General features: G+C 41.5%; 1 protein-coding gene across 1 annotated transcript in view; it reads left to right on the top strand.

Annotated features, from left to right (window-relative positions):
* The window catches only part of mafb (MAF bZIP transcription factor b), a 46340-nt gene that overhangs the window by 17708 nt on the left and 3838 nt on the right, over window positions 1–24794 (top strand). The window lies entirely within an intron of this gene.

Genomic DNA, 24794 nt, shown 5'->3' with positions numbered 1-24794 from the left:
ATAAATCTCTCAGCAATACACACAAAACACACACACACACACACACACACACACACACACACACAGCAATCTGCTCCCTCTACTACCACTAATAGTTACACTGAGAGCAACATAGATTTTGATCAGCATGTATTGTGATGACTTTGCCTTTCTAAAAATTCCAACACACACACACACACACACACGCACACACCCCGTTGGCCCGCTTGTACGGATTTCAGAGAGATCAAAGGTTATGAGTAACCTTCAATTGACTGATTCAGCTGTAAGGCAAAGTTATGCATATGTTTATTGAACTTTTTCCACCTTATCAGTGTGAATGATTTATTTGCATACTGTTGTGTTCATGTCGGCCCTTTGTTTGATGTTCTGACGGCCCGTGTGTGCATTAGTGTGTGTCTGTGTGTGTGGCAAGAAAGCACTCGCTTCAAGCACATAGTGGATGTGTGTATGCAAGGATGCGCGAGAGACAGCGAGATGAAAAGAGTGATAATTCTCCTGCTACCCTGAGGGCCTCTCGCAGCCCTGCAGGCTCCCTATTGGTCCCCTGGCACATGCCTGAGCAGAAAGCCGGGGCCCGCTAATTGGCCCCTGTGATAACACAAGAGAGAAAGGGAATGTGTGTGTATTTGGATATTACAAGCAGAGTTGAAAGCTTATATTTTATATTTCCTACAAGTAATAATTTATTGGTTTGTAATTTTCCTTTGAAGGGTGTTTGATTTGTAAGCAGTGAGGACGTTTATTACGATCTGGTAGCTCATTGAAGTTGGAAGCCACTGAAAGACAATTAAAGCATATACACTAGTTCAAAGTACTGCTTCAGTCTTTAAACAGCTTGTTTCTCTCTAATTATATCATTATCTCAGTGTGCTTATTAAATGCACGATAATTGTTAATTACCACATGAGGATTTGTAAAGGATTTGTCTCGAGTATCAAAACAAATTAATTAAACTGAATGTATTTAAAACAACAGCGATGATAACAGCAGGTGCAGTGTATGTGTGTGTGTATGTGTGTGTGTGTATGTGTATGCGTGTGTGTGTGTGTGTGTGTGTGTGCACGCACGCAGGCGTGTGCGTGCATGTGTGTCTTTCTAAACTTTCCAATGCTACGTGATGTTTGTTTGGAATCCAAATGAAATTTAAATGAGATTCATAGCTAATTGTAACAGCGCAGGTAATATGCAGATAGATTTAATGATGACTCTGTGGATCTCACAGAGTTTCGTTAGAATATCGGCGGATATAGGAAACTGGCTGAAGTCATTAATGTGGTTTCAGAGAGGAGCAGCAGTATGTAAAGATACATAAAATGGATTTACAGTTCCCTCAAAGTACAATTAATACATAATTTAAGAATCGTTCATGTGTGCAAGAAGAGCATTTGAAATTGATGCTGTACACGATATGAAATCTCAAATTTTAACTTAAATCTATTGACAAAATCATGTTCCCTGAAGAAGAAAACCAATAAAATGTGTATTTTTGTTCAGAGTCTCTATCGTCTGATCATGATAACTCAGTGAGAGCTTTGTTCGTTCCTCCGGTATTTCATCTGAAAGCAAAGACAGTACATCTGATTCCATACCGGTTTAAACTGTGTAAAATCCAGCTGCTCACGACAGCTGGGACATTATACGTAAATAAAACAAAGCTCCTGAGCTTGCAGATGCATGCATACACACACACGTCAACATGCTTCTGTCGCCTTCCATACATGTGCAACGACTTGTTTCCTTCCCTCTCTCCTGCTGGATGTGGACAGATGTGCACTGTTGGATACGGTATATTTATCTATGGCATGTTTACCATAATTTAAACTGATGGGGAAAGGCATCATGCATTCATCAGTATGTGTATGTGTGTGTGGGGGGGGGTTACATTTACAATGACAAAATATTCATGGCTGCAAAAGAATCTGGAGTCTGAGATTCGCTTTATGCGGAAAATTGGACTCAAATACCCACAATTCCCCTTTGTTCGTCTGTGTTGTACATCAGGACTTCCACATCTCTAATTCACCAACCAAATCTGTGCTATTGTAACATTTTGGTTAAATCTTTGTATAAAGCTAAACAAATCTGTTAGCATGGCTTCCACACTCAGACATTAAACAACAGCACGCGCACACAAACAAGCACACACACACACACACACACACACACACACAGTGTTATTGTTTTAATTTGCGCATTTTCTGAAGTGGGTCTTTCAAAGAAGCTATACAAATCTAAGTCAAGATGAACAAATGTAACACAGATTCATGATTCTGTGGGACTAGTTAAAGCACGGCGGCGTGCACGAGGCTGTATCTCCTGTACACCAGCAGCTCCGGTAGATGCAGCACAGCCCGAGTCTACCATTCCACTTCATTTCAATTAGCTCACAGGAAGCAGGAAATAACCTGCAAATCAATTGTCATCTCTACAGGGCTGAAGCTGGAGGCTGGGATTCACTTTGTCCACCAATAAAAGATGATGTTGCCAAGATGAAGATTAAAGGGAAATTCACATGTAGTCTCACACTGTTGTACGGTATATCATTAGTGCGTGTTGTTTAGTGCCTTCAGGGCTGTTGTGGTTGTTCTGTGATGAAGTGCTGAGATCTGTTTACTTGGTGTACACATTTTCTGCTTCACTGCTTCTGTAAAGGATCACCAACAAACCTGAGAATCGCCCTCTTAAAGGGATACTTTGGATTTATTTAATTGGAATTGTCTGAGGCCGTTATGGCGCGGGTGTATGTGGGTCAGCACTTCTTCTGATAGCCGCAGTCGCTCTTTAGTGAAGCTTTGCCCTGCTGATGACGGGGAACTGCAGAAAAACCCATTTTATGCACCAAATAAATGGCCACCTAAAAAAAAAATCCATATTTGTTTATAAGTGCGCTATTCATGTTTGAAAGTTTCATTTCTGCTGCTTTTGCCATCAGAAAGCCCTTTCTTTTAGCTCTACATGATTTTTTCAACCGTGTAACGTCTTTGTATTCCTATAGGTGTGACATGCACGATGTTCCCCTGCACATCAGCAGTTTGATACAGTGCACAGCATGCCTACAAATACCAGGAAGTTCTACCGTTGAAAAGCCATCAGTCACATGATGCCCTGCAGCCTTAAATGACTTTTTAGAAACACTAGAAAATATAAAAACAAGTCTTCAGACTACAAACTGCACAGTGAGAAAGTTACAGTGTGCCAACTCTTTTTACGTTGTTTGATTATTGTCTGGTCAAGTACTTGTCATAAATTTTTTTATCTTTTTTTATCTATGACTTGTCTTCATAGATGTACATTGTGGAAGAAATGATGGTGGATTCATTGATTTGAGCATCATACAACAGCAAAACCACTTATTTCACATCACAATTTGACCTTCTTGATCTGGTAACATTTATCTGGGTGGGCACAAAATTTCAGAATTTATTAACATTGATGTTAGCAGAGGGCTAACAGAAAGTAGCCGGTTCTGTCAGTGTGCGCAGGCTCCATCATTATGCACATTCTGAGCTACTGGTGAATGCAAATGCCTGTCAGAATCAGTGACAAACTCCACACTTGATTCGTGATTGAATGGAAATGTGTAAATATGTACGTAAATCAAATAGCACTGTTGCAGCACATTATAAAACATCACGAGGGAAAGCTTCTCATATTTGACGATTACAGATCATGTTGCCGACTGACACCCAAACTTGACATTTAAAAAAAATGATATATGTGACCATAAAAAAAATGCCACGAATAAAAACAGCTGTAGAATTACAAAGTAGAATTCACTGTGTGTCTTGAATGAATGACATTAGTTCCCAGATTTAATCCTTCTAACGATCGATATTCTAATACATGTTAATGCACATTTTAATGACAAAGCACAAAAGTGAGCAGTGACAGAAAGAAAAAGAGCAGGAAACTGTATATGCACCATGAAACACACTAGAAAGCTTTTAGCAGGGAAGGTTAAGAAAGGGAGGTCAATATGGATTGCAGCCAAGCAGGATACAGATTGTTATATGGTGTATGATCATATCAGAAAACACAGGCATGTATGCACCCCACTTTACACTACATCACACACATACACACACGTGCACACACACACACACACACACTCACCTAAAAACAGCGGGATGCACTGAGATGTGATTTGTTTGTGATGCTGGTGCAGTGGACTGAAGCCATGGAGGTAGTAACTGTTTGATGGTGGGCTTTATGGAGACACTATATAACACCTGTGACAGTTTATTCAGTGCATGTCAGGAGGGGGGATTTGTGACACTACAATAGCTGGGACACTCCTGCAGCCCCTCGCACTTATGCTCACACTGTTCACAGCTCCGGAGGGAGAAATGAGTGAGGGAGATGTGAATCTGTTTGCATGTTAAATGTCATAGAGCTGCGTGCAGTCTAACGATGAAACAAGGCTGTAATTCCGTAATGAAACAAGCACTAAACTCAGATATGGAGGATTTGACAAGAATATCTTCTTTTTTTTTCATTTCGGCTGCTGATTTGTCTGTAACATCGCACTCATTCCTTTGACATGCTTCAGTACGTCTGCAACACTTTAATGAGAGATTCTTCTGCTTCCCCAGCACAGACGATTGGAAACCAAACAGATCATTAAATGGTACATTTTCTTTACAGAAAAAAGAAATTCTTCGTTCTTTCTCTCTTCTTTTTTTTTTTTTGCACAAACGTTTTGTCCTGCTAAGTTATTCCTGGAGGTCCATTAGCTTAGTTTTCATTGGTTCTCCTCTCGGCTGGATGCTATTAGCCCTGTGATTGGGTATTGAATTAGCCTGCTGATTGGGTATTGAAGGTGTGAAGACTGATGAGAGGATTTGGCTAAGCTTTCTTCTCCAAACCTCATTACTCACACTCAAAGAGAGAGAGTGAAGCTGGAACACACAGACATACATCGAGTTACACACACACACACACACACACACACACACACACACACACACACACACACACACACAGATATTCCTCCTTGAGCTTTCTATGGATGATTTAACGGAAACATCATCCCTCTTTACCAAACGCCTGCAGGTAGAAGCTAATTCACTCCTCACAAATACACTCACCACGTACCATGCGAAACAACCAAAGCAGGTGCTGCAGAGACTGGAGACACTGGGAAAGAGCGATGTCTCTGTAGTGGAAAGAAAGCGACGTGGGCCCAGGAGAGAGCTGCGTGCAATTGGAGGCTGCTAAAGAGAAGGATGTGTGAAAGGCTTTGTGCTGATTTATGCTGTGTTTCATCCCACAATAAAGATTATGGATGACGATATTGATTTAGCTGGGGCAGTGGCCATGACTGGACTGGTTGGGAGAAAAGAGAATTTAGCTCATTATCATTCTCAGACACAGGGAGGAAGCCTCTCTTTGGTGTGTGTGTGTGTGTGTGTGTGTGTGTGTCTCTCTCTACATGAGTGTGCCAGAGTCTTAGATCATCCTCTGTATTAGCAGCACGACTCTTCACTCCTTTAGTGTTTGTGAAAGTGTTGAACCCCATCCTGTACCTCCTTTTTCACCAGCGAGATAGGAAGCAGCAGGCGTTCCCAGCACCAGAGCAGACCACGAGGGAGGGATGAAGTTATTGACTCCACTTTGATTTAACCTCTCCTTCACTGATCCTCAGAAGACACATGCAGGTTGGGGAATTCTTGGAATAACAGGGGGCAGGTGCATGTCAAAGATGCCGTGCAGTATTTATCACAGCTCTGTGAATTTGGATATCTAACTGGTAAAAGCAAGAAATCTCTGTATGTACACTCAGAGATCAAAGTCAGGGATTGTCAGGGAGGTTTTTGTGATGTCACGCAACTAATTACCCCGCCCTTCAAACTGCAGGCACTGCGCTCATTAATTTAAACGTAGTGGAAGTGATATTTCTTGATTTAAACACACCCAGTACCACTTTAGCCATGATGAATCTGACAGATGAGGTAATTTGGTGAAGTTCGTTCATCTTTATGTCTGTTATATCAGAGAATTCTAACGAAAACAGCTTTAAGACGGAAATCAGGAATGGCCTCAACCTCTTAAACTGTTGGGATTGAGTTAGGATTGATAGCAACATGGAAACTATGCAAATAAATAAATAAATAAATCTTTTCACGGAGGGGAGACAAACTCTCTGTTTCAACAATGTCAGGCGAGTTTAACAGATGGGCCACCACCACATCATCAGTTTACGTAACGTACATGAGATCAGGCTGGAACATCAACTGTGACGATCGGTTGCAAATGCGCGCTACTGTAGCAGCATGGCTACAATAGTGGAGCGATTGTGCTGCTATGTGTGGTCAAAGCAAACACACTAAAAACACAGTTTAAGATTGTAGTGACCGCCCGGGGTGTGATGGCAGTGACAGGTGAGCAAATGTTACCTTTCACAGCGGTACGGGTTTCTCTGGGTTTGAACGTCGGTGGAAACATTTACAATAATATAGAATGAGCTGCACAAGACAACAAAATATATACAACTTCTCATCTTTAGACATTTCGATGTGGAAATGTTATAAGTATCTAAAATTACAAGTCAAGTTCCTGCAATCAAACATGCATTTTAATTATAGATGTTAAAATATTATTTGACCAGCGGTGAAGGGCAAAAGACTTTAGAAGTGAAATCAATTATTTATTTCATGAAAGAGCGATTAGAGTACATTACTCAACAGCAAGAGTAAAACTTGTTACACTACTTGTGTTATTCTGGAATAAACAAGCCCAGAGCCTCCACACCAACAAGATACATCTTCTCTTTTTAACATTAAGAGACATAAAATGAGATGTAGTTGACCGTGTTAGCCACCCAGCTGAAAAAATACAAAGGAAAATGAACAGATTTCACTTTTTCTTTCATTCTTCGCGCCGACTCCTGCACCAAGCACAGAATTCAAAAACCCGTTTGTTGACACTTGACAAACTGTGAAGCAACAGAACTTTACTGGAATTAGTTGCGTGATTATTTCATAACAAATCTGTTCATATAAAAACAGCTCTCGCATACTGTAATTATCTACTGAGTGATGCAACACAGATTACTAGATGATCATTGTTGATACATTAACATGTGTGCAGCATTTTCATGTCGTGGCTTGTCAGGGTGAAGGTAATTACAGTGCAATGTGATGTAAATGTATTTAATTAACTGACATTAAACTTTTCTCCTCACATTATGTTGTTCTACACAATGCTTAGCTAATACGTTCCCAATTTGAGGGCATTTCAGATTGAAACACCAGCGATTATTACAAGTAATATCACTGAATGCTGTTTTGCTGAGTTGTTGAACAGGACAATAGCGCCAAAGTGCACTTCTCTTTAATTAATTACCCTCTTTTGTTTCTGGAGGCAATACACAAACACACACAGACACACACAGATAATCATATACTTTTACACACTCACAAATACACACCAGTTTGTTTCTTTCTTTCTTTCTTTTTTTAGGGGGAAAAGCAGGAAGCGGGGGAAAGAGGAAGAGGGTAATATCAGCAGGCTATCTATCCTCTCTTCCACTGGCGCATCCCAATCCTCTTTGGAAATAGCAAATGCATAAAGGAGCCACAACACAAATATATCTGCCTGGCTCAGATAGATAGGGCTATGCTAGAGTTTAATACCCTTATGTAAACCAGTAACAATCAAGCCCTAACACACACCCCCACATCACCACTAAGGGGACAATAAGGAACACGCTCTATTCTCTCTCTCTCTCCAGATATGAACAGTGAGGAGTGATTGTGCATGTGTGTGTGTGTGTGTGTGTGAGCATGTGTAAGGAGGAAGAGACTGAGAGAGGAAGGAGCTGTTATGTTCAGCGGATACTGAACAATGCAGTAGCCCAGATTGGTTGGCTCCCTGGTGCTTGTTGTGCTGCTTGTTGTTTCAGGAGCAAAGAGTGATACAGACCCTGACCTCAGAGACCACAGCACATCTGATACACTATTTCACTCAATCCTTCACCATCCGCTCGTTTGATATCTCCCTCTCACCCTCTGCGCCAATTTGGTTTGTACATTCTCTCCCAGCGTAGCGTCCCCTTGCTCTTTTTTTTCTCTCTCCATCGAAAACTGACGATTCAGGAGACAAAAAAGAGGAGCCAGATGAAAAAGGAGGAATACTGCTACTGACAATTAATCGAGTCAATACCTAAAGACGCGATACGTGCCAAGCACTGCACATTCCTCTGTTTACCCCCTTTAGAATCTGTGACTTGACTTACATAATAACACATGAGATAATTTTTTAAACAATTAACACGAGATTTTGACTTGGCAAGGTAGATCAATATGATTAGTGAGTCATGCATGAGAGCCAGCATGTGAGAGAGAGAGAGAGAGAGAGAGAGAGAAAGAGAGAGAGAGAGAGAGAGAGAGAGAGAGAGAGAGAGTACAGACAGGAGTTAGAACAGCAAAGGTTAATATCATACATCAGCTGCCATCTGCATACGCCTCTGAAAGAGGAAAAACACTCTTTGTGTCTCTCCTCTCAGTAGGGTTGAACGTTGTGAGATTACACACTGGCTGACATTTCACACTTGCTACAATGAGAGAAATTTTACCAGTCTTTTATCAGTGTGTGTGTGTGTGTGTGCATATGCACGTGCGTGTATGCACGTGTGTGTATGAGTGTGTGTAAAACCCAGCAATTAAAGGCACTCTTTGGCAGTCCATTTTTTTTTTCCCAATGATTAATTTTGGCAAGCTGAAACAAAAAGACCTTGTAAGAATATTGACAAAACTTTACTGCAGCTTTCTAACATCTGCTGCATCTACAGGCTATCAAAGCTTTTTTTCCTTTTCTTTTTTTTACAGTTTGCATCAAAGCAGAACGAGTGTTGCTGCGCGAGAGTGGCCGTGGTCTCAGAGATGTAAAAGAATCTGTCTTTTCACTGCCAGCTCAGCGAGACATGATCAACTGTATTCTGTAAACCAAGCACACACGGAACGTGAAACCCAATGCAATGCAGAGAAAGAACGTGCAGTCTGCGCGCTGCGTGTACAAGCCTACGTATGTGTGTGCGTGCGTGTGAGTGTGTGTGTGCATTGTTGTTGCTGCGCATGTTTGGTCATACCTGATTTCATCGCCGTTTCGGTGAGTTTTTGTTTGCAAAAGCATGCCTTGAAGTTCAACTTGATCATCAAGCTTAATGCTGCACTCTCTCAGCTATATAAGACCCTGCTAGGAAACCATCAAATATTTATACAACATTATCCCAGATCCTATAGCCTGTAAGTAAAGAAAACACTCTGCAGACTTTCTATAGCACTACACCGAGCTTCAGGATTTAAGCTTTGGTATTGGTTTGGAGTTGTTACAGATTCACTGTCATTTCTCCACCAGGTTTTTCTTGAAAAGCACTCAGCTGATTGCTCCGACAACCTGCTGGGTGATTTATATAAAGAAGAGTCACGCACACTGTTTATAGATCTCGCCGCAGGATTTGTGACAGTTTTTGATAAAGTGATTGAAAAAGGAGGACGGTAGAAAAATACAGAGCGAACCCAAGAAAGTATTAATTCTTACGTCCCAGACACTGAATGACTGCTGTTGTTCTGAAGGCTGTTTTATGGAGCAGAAACAGCCTGATCTCTGTGTTGTTTTCTCCCTGATTGATTGCCCCGGCCCGAGGCTGCTTGCAGTGTGCTGCGTTTTGTTTGAGTATTAACTGGAATGTTGAGAGGATAAAAACGCACAGCCTCAGCCGTCACACTGCAGAGTAAGAGTGGCAAATACAAACCAACAGAAAGGGAAAAACACACAAATGCGCACACACACACACACACACACACACACACACACACACACACACACAGATAAATGAGGACACAGAGGGAAAGGAAAGTATTCAGCACAAAGAGGGACACAGTAACACAAACCCGTGCTGTACATTGACAAAATCAGATATAATCAGGATGTGTTTGAATTCATTTAAGAATGTGTTAAATGTACTGATATGACAAATAACCCATCCATTTATCTGTGTTCAAACATAAATAAGTGTACATAAATGTTACATCTTGCAATGCATTTCTGATCCCCACCTCCAATACTGGCTCCATGGTTAAGACCTAAACTGAACATTTTCCACATATAAATGACCTTCTTTCCACCAAAAGCTGATGTATTTTTACTTAAAAATAAACATTTTCCATTCAACATTGCACCTCTAAATAAATCTTGCCAACCTTCATATTTTTTTGTGGCATCTGAGTATCTTTTTTCAATGTATCAGGTGCTCTTTTTCTTTTCTTGCAGTACTTTTCTTGCTTTAACGACTCAAAATATCTGCAGGGAAAAGGGTAAAGCAACCATTAGTAATGTTATGAGTGACATGTGTGTGTGATAAATCAATTATCTGCTGTAAAAATGATGAATTCAGCTTAACTGTCACTCAACTGTCTCTCAGGTGATTTGAGGCTCGTGCTGTTCCTTCACTCTCTCCTCGCCAGTTTAGCTGCCGCAGATTTAAGCCGAAAGAGGCTCAGTTTAACTTGAATAAGATGTGGCACAAGCCATCTGTAGTACACAGTTGTTGAGGGAAATTCATTGATGCAAAGATCCTAATTGACCGCTATTGTTTCTGTGGTGTCACGGTGTAATTTTAACACATTGCATGCCACAAACACGCTAAAATCATGGACTTCATATAAATGTTTCTTTGAGGTCAGACTTGGAAAAAAAAACAAAAAACCTTGATGACGGCGGTCCATGGGACTCAGATGAGGGTTTAGACTGCAGAGCGTCACTACTTTGGACAGCAGGACGCCCTCAGCTCTGTCTGTCAGCCTGTGAAGCCCCTGTGTGCAGCAGTGTGGACAGAGCTGTTCTCCATCCAGGGTTCCCCGCTGTTGGCGACCTGTCATGGTGACAGAGACAAACTGACACACTGCAGCACCGCGAGGTCACAACCGTCATTCAGTCTCTCTTTTCATCATTTCATTCATATATCTCACTTTCTCACACGTCTCTTCCTCCCTTTGCTCTCGTTCAAGTTCCGGATAAATAAACAAAAAGTTTTGGGGTGAAATACCACTTTACAGGGAAAGAATTGGGTGAGAAATGGGCACAAATTACAACATGTCAGCCTCTCACTGTTGTAGTAGAGACAGTTTTAAGAGCATATGTGTGTGTGTGTGGGGGGGGGGGGGGTTGAGTGTGTTTCCATTGTATCTTCAGCTGAGTGATGTGTTGTGGGAGGGGAGTTGATTGCATAATCCTGCAGACATCAAAATGGGTGATTGTGAGATGATAATCTGACAACTCTGCAGATTACCACTCAGATTAGCACACAATGAACACTGGGAAGGTGTGGGAGAGAACACCCCCACCATCCGTTTGTACTTGTGTGTCTTGGGTATATTTTGTTTGGGCATGTGTGTGTGTTTGTGTGTGTGTTTGTGCCACCACACAGGTACCACCACAAAGCTTTCAACCTATCGTTAGAGAGGTCTAGCCATGTGTGTGTGTGTCTGTCAGGTTTATTTCTGTTATGTTTCTTAATTAGCTAATAAAGGTCATGGCATCTCTCAGTTAGGGGGGTGGGGCTGTGCATGCAAATGAGCTAGAAGGTCAGATGGATTAGTGACCGCCTCACATCGCCCAAATATGGACACGACCATTCTGCCATACAAATAACTGCAGCAATTAAAGAGCTGTCTCTTTACCAACACACACCCACAGCCTGAAATGACTCAACTGCAATGTTGTTCAGACCAACAAACTCTCATTACATCACAAAATCCTAAGAGATCTGGTGCTGCTGAAGATTTCCTGAACCTTGGATGAATGTGGTTTGCAGGAAAAATGCAAGAAAAACAAAAAAATGCTTGGACCAGTTTAAAATAAATGCTTAAATCAGAATATTTGTGTCCCTGCCTCTGGTGTTTTTCAGACGACAAAGCTTCTCGTACGGGTCACTAAACGTAATGACAAGTAGCCACATAGATACAATTGACTTGTTTGTTTTTTAATGCTCTTCATAGTAGTAGTTTACCAGATGAGTTCATTATCATTTCAGCCTGAAATGATAAACATGTGCTCTCGTTTGAAAGTGTCAGATAGCAAATAGCTCTCCTGATACTCTTGTCTTGGTTACGTGCTGCGTGAATACTTGCATAGATAAGAGTGGAGGAACAGCTGCTGCGCTGTAGCGTTGCAGGGAATCTTTTTACTACTCTTCAGGTCTATCACCTTTCGCAGCAGAGCTTGTCTCAGTGTCCTTTAGCCTTAAATCACCAGGCTGTCTCCATGTGTGAAAGCTCTCTCTCCCTCTCCGGGTCTATAACTCATCCTGTCTGTCTCACTGCTCTCTCTCTTTCTCTCTCTCTCCCTCTGCCATAACTCACTGTGCTTCCCTCCATCTCTAACCTGCTTACTCACTCATCCTCTCTCATAGCCATTTGTGATGATATCTTTGCTACTATCCATCCTTTTTTCCCCCCTCTTCCACCTTCTGTCTCTCTTTATTTCACTAAACAAATTTCAAATCCACTTTTGACGTAGCATCAGAGCTCTGAGTCATAACAGCGCGCCCCCTCCTTGTTGTACTTTGCTTCTAAATCCCACCATTCATTTATTCCTCTGGTGGGAGGTTGTCTGGCTGCCTGCCTGACTTACAGCAGGCAGAGTGATGGACACGGGGTGAGACCCAGTGCATTACCCTCCTCTGCAACACAGCACAACAAAGACAAGACACGACTGGATAAGACTGCACTGAAAGATGGTGCACAGAGGAGACAAAATAGAACTCAAGTGGAGAAGGAATGATAAACAACGCATCACTCTGGGGAGCATCTTTGAGCTCATTATGTTCATGAGCGAAGATAAACGCAGCCGCATATCAGCGTGAGTGGAAATTCTAATAACAGAGATGTGAATTAATGCAAAACTTTCTGGCATATGATGCAAACAGATAGGAGTAAGTACACCTACTATCTTGAGTTGCAGGCCTGCAGCATTAAAAGTGCAGCGAGAGTAGACAAACTCATCATATCTTCACTTGAGCAGAACTTCAACGATGATAGAGAGAGTGGGACTGAGTCTTTGTTTAGATCCTTTCCCTCAGAAAAGTGTTTAAGCTTTTCCTTCCAAAATAGACAAATATTGGTTTACAGTGTGTGTGAGGCATAGATGCACTGAAGTCACGCACACACTTGACTTGAGACTTGACTCAGAATCTGGCTTTGGGATTCTAGAACAATCTTTATTTTGCAAATTAGAGCTAAGGAAATATCTGACGAGCTGAAAGTCATTCTCTCCTGAAATGCGTATCCTTACGCATCTGTTTGGTGTGCACAGCCACAGAGAATCTGCAGCACCAGAATGGTGCTGAGCAGCAAACAAAAGAAGTGCTGCATTCATCGTTTGTGATGTCAGATGCTGGAGCGACTACCTCAGTTTTCATCAGGCACCTCAGAATGCATGGAAAAGGTCAGTCGCTTGGTAATGTGCAAGTTAACAGTGAGGTTAGCAAGCATGTTTAGTTCAGCTGCATCACTAATACCCCAGCTGCCCAAAGTGAGGCCTGAGGGCCAAATGTAGCCCACTGTAATGTTTGTTTTGGCCCATGAGATATAAAGAACCAATATATAAATCATGGTAGTTCTAAATGAGACTTTTTCTATTTGTGAGGTTAAAAAAAAAATCCCTTTAAGTATGTAAGGTCTCCAGTGATTAATTCTGTTCTCATAATTTGATCAGGAGGCAGACTGGTGCATTTGAAGGAAGAAAAACTCAAGCAATGTGAAATTGGTACACTGACAAAAAGCATTTAACCAGCAATATGTGTCATGTTTAACCTGAAGCCCAACATAAAAAAAAGGAATTTTGGTCCTCCAGAGGAAAAGGTTTATTACGTTAGCTTGCTGCTAACTTGCAGGGACGCTTATTTGAGCCCAATGAATATTTTAAGAGATGAGTATTTTGCAATGATGGTTTGTAATGGCAACTACAATTCATCTACATTCCTGTGTCACCTGCTAGTTAATACCGAACTTAGAGAAAGACTTAAAGATGTGGGGGATTGGCACGACCACTAAATTTGGAAAAGGAGGGAAACGAAGAAGAAATTGCAAGAAAAGTATCTGTCAGTGCACGGAAGGCGCAAAACCTTTCTCTTCTTCAGATGTCTAATATTTTACCTCTTTCCTTGACAGAAGATCTCTCTGAATGCTTTAAATGCACATCGCTTCATCCATATCATTTTATCTTTGAATATTTAAGGTATTTCGAACTGTTGATGCCAACCACCTTAAACCAAGAGTCAACCCTGCCCCAAAGCTCTCTGTGACTTTGTCTCTCCTCCTTTTTTTCCTCTTTTGTAACTTTCCAAATGCAAACATGTCCCCTAAAGTCTCCGCGTGTCCTACGGGCTGTAAGATGTACCGTGGTTTTTAGTAGAGTTCGAAAATGATCCGATCCACAATTACCAAAAGTGCCTCCTCCGTCCATAGAATTACAATACCGTGCATTTAAATGACGGAGCTCAATATCTGTATCTGCTGTATATCACTGCTAGTCATGACTCATACCGCAGGCCGCAGAAAGAGCCGCACTTTCAGTTTCATGGTAGCATGCTGCAGATTAAGTGGCGGGGTGACTATTGTATCACGACGGTGCGCGTTTGCTTTTTGTTTTCCGCGCAAACACAATGGAATGTAATTAGTTGATAGCTGGCTCACTCTCAGGCTAATAAATGCTAACAACAACAATGAGCAGGGCAGTATGTCATTCGCTGCATTAGCTCCTGTACAGTTGTGTCAGGCGGGCTGCATTTCAGAACATTACATACATTAGCAATGTTTCCATTCTCTATCAGTCCTCTGATTACAATAAACGCTCCCTCGCATTGTAACGATGGGCTTTACAATAATGGGCCATAAATTAATACAGTGCTCAGCAGTAAATACTATTATGCTGTTAGTGTTTATTGTATACTCGTGTATGTGTGGCTGAATTGGTGGATAATTACCCTTCACAAAAGCAGTCGCTGCAAGACTACAGCCACTTACTGTCCATTTGTCACCGGGGGAGGGGGGGGGGGGGGGGGGCTGCATTTTGATCAAGCATATCAGTGCCCCAAAACATCATTGATTTCAACAGGGGATCGATAAGTGTATCACTATCTGGGTCTTTGCACTATTAAAACGCAGCAGCAGAAGCAGCCGGTGGAATCTCTTCTTCTTCTTCAATCTTACAGGAACGGGGGCAGGTGTGAACTTATTAAGGTATAATTCACTGCTCTGTCTGTGTCATTTGGGCTTTGTGTTATCACTGGGATCATGTGTGTAGAAACGGCTGTGAGTGAACGGGGGCAGACGGGCGTGGGGGTGGGGAGTGGTTCCATATGAAATGTACACGAGGGTGAATCTCAGTGGTGTTAATGGCTTTTTAAATGTCAGGGAAAGTCAGGGAATGATAAAAGAGAGATCTGTTATCCACTGTCCTCATGATCACCGTGGAGCACGCCGTTGCTCTCGCCTTGCCGCTGAGCCTCAGTCTGTGTGTGTGTGTGTGTGTGTGTGTCTACGTGTCTGTGTGTAGGAGTAGGCCAACTTCCAGCCCTGCTGATGTCAGCATGATTTATGCACCAATCAGATTAGCTTTGAGAGAGTGCGAATGAGGGAAAGAGAGAAGGGAGGAGATGTTTCTTGCTGGTTTGTTGTTTTACATCACTTATTTTGATGAATTCTGCAAAAAATAAAAAATAAAAATGTATCTTTTGACACTTACATTTTTGCTTGTACCAACATATTCCCTGGAGTTCTGCTGGGACGATATATTTCTGCAGACCAACCTGGAAGTTAGCATTGCTGTGGGTTCCCTCCACCAAAAGCAAATGGGAATTTTACACTGGATTTTAGATCTTCCATCAAAACGAACTCTGTGGCGAAAAAAATAGCCAATTACATAGACGTGTTGTTCAGCTATATAATTTTTACAGATGAAAACACCTGTTATGTGATTTTTGAGGATTTAATGCAAGCAGTTGAACATTATAAGAAGCTGCATGGCTCAGAGGTAGAGTGGCTGTCTAGCAACTGAAGGGTCGCTGGTTTGATCCTCACGTCCCCCGGTGACCATGTCCAAGTACCCTTGAGCAAGATACTGAGCCCCTAATTGCTCCTGATGGCCCTGCAGCAGACTGACCCATCCAGGGTGAACCCCGCCTCTCACCCAGTGTCAGCTGGGATAGGCTCTCGTCCCCCCGTGACCCTTAACAGATAAGCAGTATAGAAAATGGATGGATGGATGGATGGAATAGAACGTGATGCTAAAGACAAACCACACCACAGACACAATGACTTCAACATACTTACACTTGTTTATAGATTTATTTATTATTATTTAGTTTAAGTATTGCCGCAGTATTTGTGGAATGTGTGCTGTGTTTTATTGGTGCTGCCTCTGGTACTGAATTTCCCTCTGGGATCAATAAATTATCTATCTATCTATCTATTATCTATCCATCTATCTATCTATCCATCTATCTATCTATCTTTCTATCTCTATCTATCTATCTCTATCTATTATCTATCTATCTATCATCTATCTATCTATCTATCTATCTATCTATCTATCTACTATCTATCTACTATCTACTATCTATCTACCTATCTATCATCTATCTATCTATCTATCTATCTATCTACTATCTATCTACTATCTATCTATCTATCTATCTATCTATTATCTATCTATTTATCTATCTATCTATTTGTCTATCTATCTATCTATCTATCTATTATCTATCTATCTATCTGTCTATCTGTCTATCTATCTGTCTATCTATCTATGTCCATCTATCTATCTATCTGTCTATCTGTCTATCTATGTCCATCTATCTATCTATCTACATCACCACGATTAGCTTCACACCATTCACACAGTTCCTGCAGTCTTGTCTCGCCGCTTGTTAGTATGTGCGGTGCTGTATTTACCGTTCTATTTTAAATTTTAGAGAAAAGCATCAAAATGTATTATTTTAGTAGAAACCACAAACTTTATATCAGGCGGTTATTCAAAAATCTATTCAAAATCCCAGTAACTTTGACACGAGGCACCAGACATGTAACCATTCAAACTTGTGTCCGCATTGAGGAATCATTCCTGCACTGCTATATCATGTGAGCATCTAATATTTATTCATTAGGCACAAAATTACAACGAACGGACAGTAATGTGAATACACATTAATCATATTACTTATCAGAATTTTGATTTATTCGTAAAATACTTTAAAAACGTGCACAATGATCAAAAGTTGACAGGTTAATATTAAAGCGTGAAGAGCACTGGGAGGTCTCTCAGCTCAAGCAGCAGCCTGTATTCAAACTTTAAGCCTTCCAAGTGAAGTCAGACCGATTTTACATTTGTTTTTTCCCGTAATCCGTAATCTCATAATCTCAGTTTGTTTTGCTTCAAGTCTGTGTTGCGTTTGCGCCGCGTTCACCCCCTATTTTTGACAAATACGACATATTTATTCGCTTCTCTGCCGAAGTGAGAACAAAGTCCTCTAGCGAATTAACTAAACATTATGAGGGCAAAAAGAAACCACTCCTTTTTCTATCTTTCCAGACGACTGAGTTTGGTTTGTTTAAAAAAAGGACAATGTGAGAGTCTCACAGCATGACAATGTTTCCCTGACTTTAACCAAGTGATTTTGTATCTCACTAGACTGTGTTTTTGGATCTAATTAGACTGTAACTATGTTGAAAAATCACACAAGGTTTTTTTCTAAATTTTTAATTGTGGTCTATTGGAAAATATGAAATGCTGCCCAGGGCACTATGTTGCTTGAACCAGCAACTTCTCGTCTCCAAAGTGAAAGAATCCTTGGCATGTCGTTTTTAACACGCCAGCGTGTGAGGCGGCGCCAGGATGCTGTGGTCGTGCCATACATATTTAAGGGTTCAGGCTGAAATATTTAATAGAAGGAACAACAATAATACAAATAAGATTATCAGTAAAATTAAATATACTGTAAGTGAAATAATCAATTTGGTGTTAAGCTCATTGCATCAAATTACTAAGTATTACAGTAACACATCTTCTGTTTTAATTACATTTGAAAACTTATAAAAAATAAAATACAATATAATGGCATGGTGTCACCGCACTGATGTGATTCCCCGGAGAGTCCAGCAGTGCCACGCTTACAGTCGTGCGTTGTGTTCCCAGCTGTGTTAACCTCTAGCGACACACAAACACACACAAGGGGAAAGATTAAGTGTAGAGTCGTTTCTTTCTGTGAATGACACCGCAGGTTTAATGGCTCGTTAAGAAGGCTGTTGTTTCCTGTTGGGCTCTCTGAGCTCGGCTCTCTGCAGACGCTGCTGGCGACGCTAATCTCACTCTGACTCCCTGTCTCACTTTCAAGAAGACAAAAAACTCCTCTTTTTTAAAAATACAAACAACTTGTGCTGTGTAAAATGAACTGTGTGTGTGTGTGTGTGTGTGTGTGTGTGTGTGTTTCTCCCATTGCCCTGGCCAGCTCTAACGGAGGGTTGAGTGATGTCACAGCAGACTGCATTTTAATAGAGAGGGAAGCAATTAGAGAGGGTACAGGGCGAGAGGTGGAGAGATGGAGGGGCTGTCTGCGTGACACACACTACACACCGTTCACACGCGCACACACACACAAACACACACACACACACGTGTAAGCACACAGTCTCATTACTAAGGATGAGTTAATTAATTGCATGGTGATTCATGGTACTTGTAATTAATCTCGTAGGTATGTGAGTGTGTTTTTGAGAGGTGACTCTTCTCTCCTCCATTTATATTACACACACACACACACACACACACACACACACACACAGTCTCCCACATTCTCTTCTCTCGCTCCATACATACTTCTTCAAAAACTATAGAAGTCAGGTTCTTGTTAGTTTAATTGTAATAAATTAAGCTTTTTACTCCATATTAGTGTTTCTAATTTCATTTATTCATCTAATTTGCATTTGCTCCCAAACTTTAATATCAGGTGCAGTCATGTACTGTCTTTTTTTTTTTTTTTTAAAGGAACATCTACCTTTTTCAGGCAAAAGAGAAAAAAACAAACAGATGTTGATTGAAGGTATAAATGGGAACATTTATAGGACTGTAAAAAACAGAAAATAATTGTGTAACCTTCTAGTGCCCACATGGGAGTTGTAGCTCAAGGAATAGACGGTGAACCAGTGGGAGCTCACATTATGCTGGTAAATAAATGACATCAACTAAGCTATGAGGTCAGCGTTATGTACTTTGCCTTTTTATTTGGTTGAAATGATTTCCATGCAAACAACCCCAATTAAGGAGTTAGACAGAGAGAAAACGCACGGTGTGATCATACATTTATTTCCATTATAAGTAAGTAAGAACTCGCTCACATCATTTCCCAGGAGAAAAGGCTTTTATTCCTCCACAAAGCTCTTAGCACAATCCCTGTTTTTTTTTTTTTGATTGGTTCAGTTGAGAAATTATGCTTATTAATCTTGGTCTCCTCTACCCATGATGCTTTGCATTTATCAGCATGAGTAGGAGTGCAGCAGTCACATTTGGAAATTAAACAAATAAAAAAAAAAAGACTTGAAGATAGCTGAGTGAGTGATGAGGCGGGCCAGTTGGTAGCAGCATAAATCTCCCCCCCCCCACACACACACACACACACACATACACAAACACTTCTGCTGCCGACACACATTTAGATATTGATATAATTTTTCTGTGTTTGCATACATGGGCTTAATTTATTAGAATCAAACACCATCAGGCTTATTTACAAGCAAGTTCTGGTCGGCTGCCAATAAGCCCATTAAGTGCATTGTTGGAGAGTGGTTATATGATCAAACGCACAATAGTAATTGTGAGTGGAAGGAAGCCAGAGCGGTTCTCAATGAGGTGATTATCTGCGTGCAGGTTATTGTGCTATTTCAGCATGACAACTAAATCAGCATCACGCTGTCAATCATAATATCAGCTGTCAGCACAGTGACGTGTGAGAACGCCAATGAAAAAAACTAGAGGACGACGAGGGCGTACGGAGAAGAGAGTACCGGAGAGGCCAAGGACGAGACGGCATCACACGCCACTGCGGGACGTTCCTCTCCTCTGAAAATTAAAGCACCAAATGTGCTGAATGAAGTGTGCTTTTGTTTGGCTGACTTGTGTCTCTTTATCACATTTCTAAATGTTAACCAACTTTTTTATTAAAAGTGTTGAGGTAAGTTTTCAACCATAACGACTCAAGCGTGCGCTATATTTTGTAACCTCAAATATCAGAGCAATATCAGCTCTGAAAGTTTAAAATTGGTGCTGAAGTTGCACGACTAAATTCAGATACGCAGTCTTCAAGATATGGTGTGTGCTCACTCACACTGAAGGACTCAAGAGGGACAGAGATGGGGTGCACCAGGTTACACATCATTTACTGTGGCTCAATAACAACCTCTCTCTCCACCTGGTCACACAAAATGACAATCGCCATCCTCTGAGAGAACAGACACACACACACACACACACACACACACACACACACACACATATATATACACACTGCATACCTCCTTTCACCCTATGGTAGCCTTAACCAGACACATTACATCCCCACTCTACGATCTACTTGTGACAGATGCATTTATGTAATGGTTTTGATAGATATTGATTCACATGGCGAAGCCCGTTAGGAAACAGAGAAAAATGAGATTCCAAAATCAACATGGCTGAAGGCGTGTTTGGTGGAGATGATGGGGGCTAAAAGAGGACAAGTGACGTGGAGGAAGAAAAAAAAATGTGTGTGTGCATGTGTGTGGAGAGGAAAGAGGCAGCAGTCACGCCTGAACCTTTAGGAGCTCGGATGGAAAACACTCTTGTACACACTTGATTCGCAAACAAGCCAAGGGCCTGATTGAAATTATCTATGAACAAAGAGTGCATGTGCAAGTGTGTGTGTGCGTGCGTGCGTGTGTGTGTGTGTGTGTGTGTGTGTGTGTGTGTGTGTGTGTGTGTGTGTGTGTGTGTGTGTGTGTGTGTGTGTGTGTGAGAGTGACCTTGGTTTGGCCCAGTGGTAAAGTGGGGCGTCAAGAGAGTCGGGGTGTGAGCAGCCAAGCGTTCTCCCTCAGATTAGCAGACTTTATTACTGCTACCAACCACTGGCCTGACAAATCCTCTTATTTCATTTTACCTTCCTTTTACCTCTGCCTTGCTCTCTTTCTCTTCCCCCATGCACTCGTCCCCTCACCTTTTATATCACAACCCCCCCACTAGCTTAGCTCCCCCCCCCCCCCCCCGCTGGCTCGCTCTCACACTCTAGCAGTTTGCTCAGTTGTACCTCCTTATTGTCTTTCCGTCCTATACCACTCTGCACATACCTATACAGCTCTTCCTCTACTCCACCTCTGGCTCCGCCCCCAACACCCCCACCACCTCCACTTCCCTCTCTATAGCGTGATGAATCTGTAGACAGGGGCTAATAATTGTACTTCAGCAAGAGTGCTCATTTGTCTTTGTGTTTGAAAGCTGTGACAGGAAGGAGCTCTTTTTCTCAGCCCCCCCCCCTCCTCTCGCCCTCCCTCTCTCTCTTTTTCTTTTCTATTCTCACACAATCGGTGAGTAAAATAACTCAGGGTTTACAAGGTCATGCTGTCTAGTGGTGAGGACACGCTTGGGATTTGGAGCTGGAAGGATTTCCTCAAAGGTGCCGTGTTGAGACTTCAATAAAAAACAGAAAGAGTTATAGATTGCACGAGCGGAGCTACAGGGGGGAAATAAGTGCATTTGATAGTGAACAGGTTCAGTGAATCACCACAATCTGGAGCTGAATATTATCAATGCTGCTTCTGAGATAAGAACAAGCGGCACATTGACGCAGAAGCCAGTTTGTAGTGTGTGCCATCAACTCAGACATCTTCATCATTTTCAAATGAAGGAATACTTCCTGACATGCAGAAAAAGACATCATATTTGATTGTGTGTGTGTGTGTGTGTGTGTGTGTGTGTGTGTGTGTGTGTGAGAGAGAGATTGAGTGAGCGTGTGTGTGTGTGTGTGTGAGAGAGAGAGAGGGGGGGAGGGGGTAGAGTGAGAGAGAGAGAGAGAGAGCGAGCGAAAGAACAGAGGTGCATCCTATAAAGATCAGCATCCGTCATGCCGGGATGGGGCAGCCCCTTCTGCCTACCTCACACACACAAATAACCGACTGAAAAAATAAACTTCAAGTGAGGAAACATTTATATTTGAAAAAGCTACCATTGTCCTTTTACATTTTGACTATTTATTTTTCTTATTTTAGATTTTTTTTTTTTTTTTTTTTAAAGATCAGCTATTTAGTCTTCACTCCCTGGGAGTTACAAGACATAAAATTTGAAAAGCCTGTCCAAAAAAAAAAAAAAAAAAGCATACAGAAAGTAAATAATATTCTGATCAACGCCACAGTGACACAACGACTTTAATCACGACGTCATCCTCAAAAGAGAGCGATGGAGCAAGGGAAGGGTGGGGGGTGTAGGGGAAGGGTGGGGGTGGACAGGGAGCAAGTCTTTATTGCCTGCTGTAGTTAGATGGTAAATTTCCTCTAGGTAGATATTTATTGAGTTAGTTGAGTCTGGAGAGAGCTTTAACATTGATTGTGATCATTAAATATATCCGCTCAAAATGGCAACATGGCATTCCCTCAGTCAATGTAGCCGATAGGAGGAGAACAAAGGCATAATCAAATCAATCCTCTCATAATTATTCTTTGAGAGGTGAAATTAATCACAAGGAGAAATAAAAACAATAATGGAAAATGAAATGGTCGGTCATAAACAATTACAGCCCAAATTGAAATAAACTCAGTGAAGGGAAAAACTGTAAATCCAACAAATTAAAATAACGTCCTGGTGTATATTGATATTTGTTTTACACAAGGTTTCAGTTATCATATTGTCTTGTAGTGTTGTTACAAGAAAGATAAAGAGGCAAGGAGAGGGAGAGGGAGTGTGTGTGTGTGTGTGTGTGTGGGGGGGGGGTCTCTGTGGGGTCAAAGGATCAAGGTCCTCCTCCTTGTGAGAGCCATGACTCTTCTCCCTGCTTGCTGAGAGGAAGTGTAGCTTATTGATTAGCTATCAGATGATTCCGATACAGCCTGATCAATAGGACTTTCTATGGAAGCCAGGCAGGGCCCTCCCTCTTCACGCTCTCTCTTTCACACACACACACACACACACACACACACATATCCATTGCCGTGCTGCACATCTGCACAGCTGTCTGTTTATTTGTCCTCCTGAAGATTCTCCTTCCTGTTTCCATCTGAAGGCTCTTCACAGCTGTTCACATGGTTGAGCACGATGACGCATCACACTCACAAGTGACACAATCAACAACTCTATGAATACAGCTATCGCTGTGAGGACCGATTTTAGGTTTAAACTCTCTCAGTGTCTCTAACGAGGTGTTTAGGGGTTTAGACTTGATTACTGAGTCAAGGTTAGATTAAGGTAAGGTTCAGGTTAGAGTAAGGGCAGAGGTCAGGCTTTGGTCTGGGGTTGCTGTGCAAGCTTAGGACGCTGATTGGTATAATTCTGTCTTGTTAATTGTTTTTGTTTTTGTCTTGCTGTTTGAAAAGAGATTCTCACTAATGATTAATATCATAATAATTTACATCTATATGGTGCTTTTTTTTCTCAAAAACGCTTCATGATTGCAGGATAAAAAATGTTTGGAAGTAATAAAACAACGTGAGTTAGGAGGAGATCAGGTGGGTTCCGAGGGTCCAATATCTTAATATCAGTGTAACTCACCCTGTTTAAACAAAGGTTGAATGAATAAAAGCAGAAAAGTGTCAGTTTCCCGATAAACAGACAGAAAACATCACCATTATTGTGGTAGTTATTTTATTCCCATTTTGAGAATTGCACCTTTAGCAGGAAAGTGGAGGAGTAAATCATTACAGTAGTCTCAAGCGTGGAATAACCAAACCATCACACGAGCAGCTCGTGAGCCTCGGCAATAAAACAACCATCTTACTACCGCGTTAAGAACAATATTCTCCTTCATTTTGAGTGGCATGTGACACATCGCCAGGGTTGTTATTGAAAAACCAGATGAGGCAGGAAAACCTCTTTCAGGAGCTCACAACTTCCTGTGAGTAGGGTGGAATAACGGCAAGCAACAGTCCAGGTAAATTAAAACATCTGGGAAAAAATACTGTTACAAGGTGAACCAGACACACATTTTACTCCTCCAGTTAAAGTTGACTCTTCTGTGCTTTGAATAAAATAAAATGTTGAAAATATGCTCAGTATTTGACTGACAGGCAGGGAAATTCTTATGTGTCATTATCTGGGTGGTTCAGCAGGTCTGGAGGTAAAAGCTAAGAACATAGCGTTAAAGGGTCAGGACCACGGACAGGCCCGAGGAGTCTCCACGCTGATATTTCTCATACTGTATGGACAGTGTAAACTTTAGTTTGTGTGATAGTTAAATGCTCCTAAAAGATGCTTGACATTTAATGTTAGAGCAACACCCATAAAAACAGATGGCGGTTTGAGGTTTTTGACTTAAAAGAGTGAGATATGTGGGGCAGGTACATGTGAGACTGCTCTTTCAGTGTGTATGTATGTATATGTCTGTGTGTGTGCGTGCGTGTGCGTGTGTGTGTGCTGTATCTCTGTTCCAGGAATGTCTTCTGCTGTGAAAGGACAGTGATAAGACACCTGTACTCTGGGTACAGAGCAGATTATAACAGGGCAGGACATTGGTATCCGTGCAGCTGTATAAAGGCCTGAATGTACATCTGTGTGTGTGT

Source organism: Aulostomus chinensis, chromosome 7, assembly GCF_037954235.1.
Source record: "Aulostomus chinensis isolate RoL2024-O1b breed Wild chromosome 7, RoL_Achi_v1.0, whole genome shotgun sequence".
Taxonomy (NCBI): Eukaryota; Metazoa; Chordata; class Actinopteri; order Syngnathiformes; family Aulostomidae; genus Aulostomus; species Aulostomus chinensis.
Note: the sequence above shows the minus strand (reverse complement) of the source record. Positions and strands in the feature narration are given on the sequence as shown.